The sequence below is a fragment of the Emydura macquarii genome, unplaced genomic scaffold, assembly GCF_026122565.2.
Source record: "Emydura macquarii macquarii isolate MOO-44397 ecotype Brisbane River unplaced genomic scaffold, CSIRO-AGI_Emac_v2 contig_1263, whole genome shotgun sequence".
NCBI lineage: Eukaryota > Metazoa > Chordata > Testudines > Chelidae > Emydura > Emydura macquarii.
Window position 1 is genome coordinate 2,114,269 of NW_027131400.1, and position 8,725 is coordinate 2,122,993.

The following is an 8,725-nucleotide window of genomic DNA, read 5'->3' on the forward strand; positions in this document are numbered from 1 at the left end:
AATCATTTCCTGATCAAACTTGTTATATTGACGAGTACATAATACTTTTAAAAATTAACAAGTAACCTTTGAAATGTAATTGAATGGGATTGAAGAGACAAAGGACTGAAGATATTCTTTCTAGCTCCTGCATCATGACCAGTAAAATGTACCCAATTAATAAATGTAGTTAAGGTGCAACTGAGGCATAGATCTCTGAACTCAAGATAAAGATTTTGAAGTTGGAACTTAATATTTTTTGTTGTCTAAGCAACAGTAGACTCTAGTTCAGTCTCAAAACTGTGCTAGCTCTATGCAGTGCTAATAGGAATAAAAATCAGGAAACAAAATATTTAGCCATCAAAGCTGATTTTAGTAAGTATGTGCCATTTGTACATTCATTTTCATTTTCCTAGGTCTGTTAGTTCAGTGGGAAGTTACACTCTGGCATACTTGATGTGGAGACCAATATGCTATAAGAACAGTAAGCAATGAACTTCTTGACCAGCAAGAGCCAAACCGTAGGCATGTGTGATTGAGTTGGCATGTGATTTCTGTCTCACTGGCATGGAACTCATGTCTCCCTGAGCCAGAGGAGTGGGCAGCCAACCCAGCTCACTACACACCAAGGCTTGCCTACATTGGAAAGCTATCTGTACAGGAAGTGAAGGAGATAATTGACGTATCAAAGCTCATGATGAGGCCCATCCCCTTCTGAGGGTGGGAGAGCGTGTGAGACAATGGCAAGTTCATGTTTGTAGGAGGCAATGATATGAACCCAGAAGAAGAAAAAAGAGACGGATGGAAAGAATGAAGAAAAGAGAGACGGATGGAAAGAATGAAGAAAACGCTATTTGACCACAAAAAAGGAAAACCTCTTGTGTTGCTCTGTGGCAATCTTGGTTGAGTTAGCAGAATTATTGGCCTTTAAGGAGTCTCTGTCCCATGCAGATCTTTTGGCTAAAGGACACTCTCGATGAAAAGATTGAGGGAGAGAAATGTGATATAAAGCCAAAGGGTAGGATAACACGAGTATTTCAATCAGGATAAAAAAATGTTAAAAAACTGGCATACTGCCGTCAGTTTTTCCTCTTACTCTTTTTTCCCCTTAATAGCAAAAAGGTTAAACAACCATCATAGAATTGGCCAGCCACTGATGGTAATTTCCAAGTGTCTTAAAAGTTTCTGAAAGCAACTATAAATTATGTTGTAGACTAAGGATTTTAAATACAAGAAAAACAAGAAATATTCATCTTTATCACTGCAACTATTGTGCATTTACCCACTAATTTACAATAAACCATTTTTGATTACTTAAAAACATATGTGTTGAGATTAAATTCAACACTCTTAGGTCCTGCCATCAATATATTACAGGAAAATGAAGACAAAAAGCTTTTTTTTTTTTTTAAACTTTATTTTTATACAGAAAATCCGGACAAAAGTAGGAAAATCTCTCTTGCTTAGAGAACCTTCTGTCATTATAATAAGTAATTACTTTCGTGAGTAGTAAAGTAAATGTAGAAAACCTGTTACACAGTTGAACATGCTCAGTATCTTTGTCATAAAAGCTTCGCCAAAAATGTAAGTGTAAAACAGGAACACTTAAGCCTTCAAGTCAACAGAGATTTTAAAACAATAAAAACATGAAACAAAGTGAGGCTAAAACAGTCCTGTGGGATTATTAGTGCTTGCTGAAAGGGTCGAACATAAATGAGAACATAACATGGTGAGCCTGAAGGGCAAAGCCCATTAGGGCTAAACTCAGTGATGCTCCATCAAACGACATTTCAAGGGCAAAGATTTCACTCAGGCTAGCATTTTCCAGGCTAGCTTTTTCATAAAAGAAGAATGTAAAGATAGTCTCATCTTTTAAACACATGGCTTGTAAATTACTTGACAGTCAAGGAGATTGAAGTCTCCTGTTTTTTTCCACAGAAAGAATATAGAAAGAGAGGAGGATTATTGTGGAGTTAAGGTATTGGACAAGGACTTTGGATACTTGGGGTTCAATTCCTAACTTTGCCATTGTCTTTCCATGAAGTCTCGGGCAATTCACCCACCTGTCAAGTGGGGGAAATATTACTGATGAAAAATTATTCTGGTGCTGGTCTCTGCGCTTGTTCCCCACCTGGATATGTATGTGCACCATGCACCTGATATCAGATGTCTGGCAAGTGGTGTATGTTGGTCCGTGCCTGTGTTATTGTTCTCTTCATGCTCTGAACCCAAGGTATAAGGGGCAGTGTAGACTGATGCCTCTCTAGTTCCTTCTTACTGCCCCATTCCAGATCATGAATAATTTGATAAAACATGTCACTGTCAGGAACCTCTTTCAAGGCCTGCCTTTCCTTACCAAGCCACAGAGCATTGTGTACTTAAGTAATACCATTTGCCAGGCTTCACCTACTGGCCTTCCTCCAGTTCTTTTACTCAACAAACAGAAACCACAAAAACACCATGGTGACAATTCCTGCCAAGGTCATAGCTTCTCTTGCCTGTTGATAAAACTGGAACAAATGCATGTGGGAGTTCTTTCATGACATTCACACCCAAGGTGACAATTGTAACAGACACATCCCTGATTGGATGGGAAGCCCACCTGGACAGCCACACCATGGAAGGCACTTGGTCTCTTTGGGAGGCTGGAATACATTTCAACCTCCTAGAGCTGAGAGCAGTCCATATAACTTGCAATGCATTCTTCTCATTTAGTTGATCCAGCCATAGCCAAATATTGTCAGACAACATGACCGCTGTTTTTTTTTTTTTACTTTAACAAAGTGGATCAATATCCCTTCCTCTCTACTTAAAAGCAGTCAATTTATAGAATTGTTAATTCAGAAACCACTTACTTCTCTGAGACATACCTACCAGTACATAAAATTCTGTAGTGAACAGTCACAGCAGATACTTCTCCACAGAACGCGAGTGGGAGATACACAGTTCCATCCTCAGCAAGTTCTTCACACAGTGGGGAACACTGAGATCTGTTTGCATCTCAAACAAACAAGATGTTCACCATCTATTGCTCCAGGGCAGCTCTGGGCCATGGCTTCAGGGGCCAACAGCCTTTCTGTTATCATAGACAGACCATCTCAGATGTGGCTTTCCTCCCATTCCTCTATTACTCTGAGTTCTGTGGAAAATTTGATACAACAAAGATCAACTTAGTCTCATTGGACCTGACTGGCACAGACAATTTTGATTTCTGGATTTCTGTGACAGTCAAGCTGTCCTCCTGTCAGCATCCAATCTTTTCCAGATCTACTAACACAGGAGAGTGGCAAGGTTAGACACCTCAACCCAGGCCATCTTTATCTCATGGCCTGGTACTTGTGTGGGCATCAGATCTAGAATGTTCATGTGGAAAGGCTGTTCAGTCTATTCTCAATCAATGTAGGGAAAATTCCATCAGAAAATGTTATCTGGTTAAATGGAGGCATTTCTCTTCCTGAGTGCAACATAATCAGTTATGCAGTGTCTGCAAGTATCCCTGCTATCAGACTATTTCCAGTCCTGAATACAGCAGGGTTTTCCATTAGTTTGCTGCTAGGCGGACCCACCGAGAAGAGTGCCTTTCATCCTTCGGCAGAAAACCACTCTATTTTTACTTACCCAAGAACAATCAGATTTCTGAGTTACGACCTTTCCACTGGTGGTAAAACCTATACCATAATGGGACCTCAAGCTCGTACTATCTATTCTTACCAGACCACCATTTGAACCACTGGCCATGTGTTTTGTTACCCACTTTTCCACGAAGGTAGCCTTTTTAGTTGCCATCATGTTAACCAGAAAGGTGAGTGAGCTGAGAGCACATGCAGCTGACCCGCCATACACTATTTTACATAAAGAGAAGGTTTCCCTTTGTCTTCACCTAAAATTAGTCTCAAAAGTAATTTCTGACTTTCATATAAATCCACCTATCCACTTACCGGCATTATTCCCAAAATTCATGCATCCAATGAAGAGAGGAGACTTCACTCTCTGCAGTCAGATGAACTCAGATGTTCTACCTTCAAAGGACGATACTGATTAGAAAATCACTATGGTTATTTGTCGCTACTGCAGAATGGTCACGAGGAAAGGCATTATTTGCTCAGACTCTCTAAGTGAATCTCTGGCTGCATTGTTCTGTGTTGCCAAAGGCATGTATTCTTCCCTCTGGTGATACAAAAGCCCATTGCACTAGAGCACAAGCAACTTCAACAACATCTCTTTAAGAGGTACATATACTGGACATCTGTAGAGCAGCTCCTTGGAGCGCTATCCATGCATCATGAAGCACTAAATGTTAGTTCAAGCCTTCTCTGCAAATGCGGCTGTTGAGACTGAAGTATTACAAGCATCTATGCCAAATGTTTAAATCCTCTCATGTTTAAATACTGCTTATCAATCACCCATGTGTGGAATACACATAGGGACCAGCACTTGAAGAAGAAATGGAGGTTACTGACCTGTAACTGGAGGTTCTTCAAGATGTGTGGTCTCTATATGTATTCCATTACCTGTTCTCCTTCCCCATCTATTTTTTATTCTGTTTTGCGTAAGAGAGGAACTGGAAAGGCATCAGTCTGCACCACCCTTTATGCCCTTGCTAGAAATCTGTGCTCTCAGGTGCATGGTACACATGTAGAATAGTTAGGGATCACACATCTTGAAGGGCTTCCAGTTACAGGTCAGTAACTGTCATTTCTCTGCCTTGCAGAAGTGTTTATATGGATAAATCAGTGTTAAATAATATTAATGTCAAATACTGTGATGATGGGAACCATAAAAGTATCTAGATAGAGTGCTCTGCCAACATTCCTGGACATAAAGTAACTAATGCTGTTGGTGAGAGTGATGGTATTTCAGTCTCCATACCGCATTCTGCCTTTGGCTCTTCTCTTTCAGGATGGTGTACTAGAAGCCACACAATGCAAGGAGGGTGTGTGTAAATGATGTTAATATTTCTCCTTTGTAATCATAATTATATGGAATCAGTGCATCCAAAATGGGAAGTGCTTATAAAGGATAACACAGGCTTGTATACAGTTGGAATTCTATCTGTCTGGTTTAGAAGAGACCACAGTCTCTGTCTTGAACTTTATACAGCATGCAAAAACATCTAATGGCTGAATAAATGCCACAAGTAAACGTATAATTAAAACAGAGAAGTGGATTGAGACCATCAAATTATTTCATGTAAACCATCTATCAACCAGAGAATGGTAAGAGTTTTCAGTCACTACTGATTTGTGGTTGATTTAAATCAGTAACCTAGAAAAGAAGTTCCAGACGGGGTAGCCGGGTTAGTCTGTATACAGCAAAAGTTGTTTTTGCTAGAAAAGAAGGACTTGAGCCATTGTCAATCCCTTGAATCATCCAATACCTGAATTAGAATGGCATATTTTAAGAGCCCTGCACTTTCCTTTTTTGTTGGTGTCATGCATAGTAAAGCAGTCATCACGGGGTTATTTGGGTTACTCAGAATATGATGGTTTAGAGCCGTGCTCCACATCTCTCTTACTTTGATTATGATCTTGTGGTTTTACTAAGATATGGGACTCCATCAGCCATGAAGGTATTTTGTAAGTTGGAACACACACACATTCCATATTTTGTGCTTAATTTAAAACTTGTAAGGATTATTGAATTGACTATCCAAACGATAATATGAATAACGTTAATTTGATAAGGGGCAGCACTCTAACGGTATGTCTACATTGCAATTTAAAACCTGTGGCTGGCCCATGTCAGCTGACTAGGTTTCAGGCTGCGGGGCTGTTTAGTTCCAGTGTAGACATATGGGCTCAGACTGGAGCCCAGGCTCTAGGACCCTGAGAAGTGGGACAGCCCCAGCCAGAAGAACAGCCCCGTAGCCTGAGCATCACCTGCCCTATTCAGCCGGCACTGGCCAGTCATGGATGTCTAATTGCAGTGCAGTGCAGGCATACCCTAGCGCTGTTTTCCCCACCACCACCCTCTGTGCTATGCAAATGTTTCTTTTTTATCGCTCTGCTGGAGTCCAAATGGATTAATATCTTTGTAATGGAGGGATACTATTTATTTATTGTAAAAAGTGGGTTAGAAAGCATATGGGATAATATGTATTACTTGGTCTTCTTGTGCAATAATCTTATGGATCTCTTGTATAGAAAACAGTAAGCCTGAGCCAATAACAACTTCTTACTCATTTTCTGTCATGGTAGCTTTCTGCAATCTCTATGCAAAAGCTCCCTTGCTTCTAACTTTTTAAAAATTAGCTTCCTGTTCATGCAAATCAAATTTATCTGACGGTGAAGGCAACTCCTGTCTTTCACATTTGTTCTCATGATTTATTTCTTGCTGCCAGTTTTGCAGATCTATAAAAGTGTGATTATGTCAGAGAAGTAATAGAATGTCAAATAATGGTATCCAAATGACATCTTGATATTTCATATTTATTTTTTCTTTGTTTTCTGATCCAACATACACCAGGAAAACAAGATAATTTTAAAAACTAAAGGTGTTACATGGACAGCACTAGTAACTGAAATCTTTACCTTATTGTATTCAAATAATACTACATTGTCATATGGACAGTAGCAAAGAAAGCTTCCTCACAGTCCCGTGTCAATGTATTTCAATCTTTCATTGAAGGGAAGAGAGGGTAATTTCCTGTGGTCTATCGCTTTGGGAGCTTCTGATGAAAGGTGCTGTATTAGAGATAGTAGTATTATTTGTCTTGCAGTGCAAGCAGTAGAGAGAAATTAATATATTAAGTACAATTAAGATAACTTAAATAAATTAACCTGAAATGAAATAAACCTGTAATATGTTTCCATAATCAATTAATTTACAACATACTGCCTTTATGAATCTGTGCTTTCCCTTTCAGTACGTTCTGGGAGATCTTCAAGTAAACTAACACCTGCATTTACTTTTAAAACACAAACAATACAGTTCCTGTACTGCACATTATATCTTAATTCCAATGACCTCACATTTTGGTGGTTGTCTTTTTCTCCTGTCATTGTACAATTTGAGATCTTATGTTAAGAAAATACTATGTCTTTCCCCATAGTTTGGCGCCTCCCCCCCCCCCCCCCCCCCCCCGACTTTTTTTTTTTTTTTTTTGCAACTGATGCTAACAAGTCCTTAATATTTCATAGTAGAAATTTTTCTGGCATGCTTACTTGCTTATTTTGATCCTTTTATGTTTAAGAGGAAGGGCTAGGTATTTCATGCACAACCACAATAGTATGTTAGGTATCCAAAAAATAAGTTTATTTCCCTGATCTCTTCCAGGACCCTGCCAAAATGTTATGCTGCCATCTGTCCGTTTTAAACATCAGAACGTGGTGCTGCCATCTTTCCTACAATCCTTTACTGTGGTGTGCTGAGGGATTACAATCGTTAGGGCATCTACTGCAGAAAGAGTGTTGAGTAAGGGCTTAGATCAAGGGATGTGGATGTTGATGTAGGAAGATGGTGGTAAAAATGTCTCTGCTTTAAATAACCAGTTCTCGTAAGAGCTTTTAGACATCCCTAAGTTTTTTCACAAATTAGTTAACAATGCTTTGTGCATATATATGTATGTATATTATAAAAGTATGTCATTGTCTGGAAGCCTGTTAATGTTTGGATGATCACTCCTTGGTGATTCAAGACAGCCAGCAAAAGAAAGCCAGAGAGATTTGTTTCTGTTCCAAGATAATTTATTTCTTAAAAAACAAACAAAAAAACAAAACCTGAAATCACACAATGTTGTTTTTCTTTCCATATTTTAAATGTTTTATAGTGAAGTGAACAATTTGCAAGGGAGCATTTTCTGGTTGCTTTTGGCAAAGTTGTACCAATGTTTCCACTTTAACTTTTTTGTTTAATGAGTCAAATACTTAAAATAAAAATATCAAAACCAGAAGAATAATTTTATTTGTTGGTGTTATAATTATGTTCAGCTGACCCCTATTATCCTTTCATTTACACCCCACAGCCCCAACTTTATACAGTATGTGTTCTCCTTCACACTATTTTCTGGAAATTGCAGGCCTTTCAGTAAGTGAAATCAACCAAACCAGGATTTGCGCTACTGAACTGTAAAGAATGTCAAATCCTGTCTAAATAGAAGACAGCAAAAACATATGGAAACAAGTTAATGTTGATTCTTTGTTCCTTGTTTAGAAGGAATCTCAACTTTCTCCCATGTGTACCTTCTCGGCTCCGCCAGTTTAATGCACCTCAACATTCTCACGGTTGTCTCCTTCTGTGAATGAGTCCTCACATTCTCTTGTGCTGCCTTCCAATGAAGGAAGAAGATTGTGCATATTGCAACTTCATTCTTTTCCCTCAGATGTACCCCCCCCCCCCAATCATTGCTACTTTCAATTAGTTCTTCAGTACAAACCTCCACCCACCATTCATTTCTGAATTTGTTCCCTCAATCTTCTAATGTACCATATCAACAATAACAACAAAAATAGAAGCATAACCTCATGTAAACTTCATCCATACCATAATATTCCAGTCTTATACTTTGTTGTCCTAACTTAGGTTCCAATCCAGCAAAGCTTTCCAATGTGTGCTAATGTGATTTGTTACACTGGGGCCTTGGATTTTAAGCTCCCTATATAAAGTATTTCTCTTTTTAATTTAAGTTTATCTTACAAGCCTATGGCATTATAGAAATAACTACAAAGTGTGTTTCAATTCTTTGGTTGAATTTAATCTGGAAGTTTTATATTTGTTTAACACTGTCCACTGAAGAGCCAAATTCTGC

General features: G+C 38.7%; 1 long non-coding RNA gene across 1 annotated transcript in view; it reads left to right on the forward strand.

The window, feature by feature from the left end:
* Positions 1-7,411, forward strand: part of LOC137154666 (uncharacterized) — a 29,347-nt gene extending 21,936 nt beyond the window's left edge. The window contains exon 5 of the long non-coding RNA XR_010920268.1: positions 7,255-7,411. This is a non-coding gene — a long non-coding RNA (uncharacterized lncRNA). The remainder of the gene's footprint in view (positions 1-7,254) is intronic.
* The last annotated feature ends 1,314 nt before the right edge of the window (positions 7,412-8,725 follow it).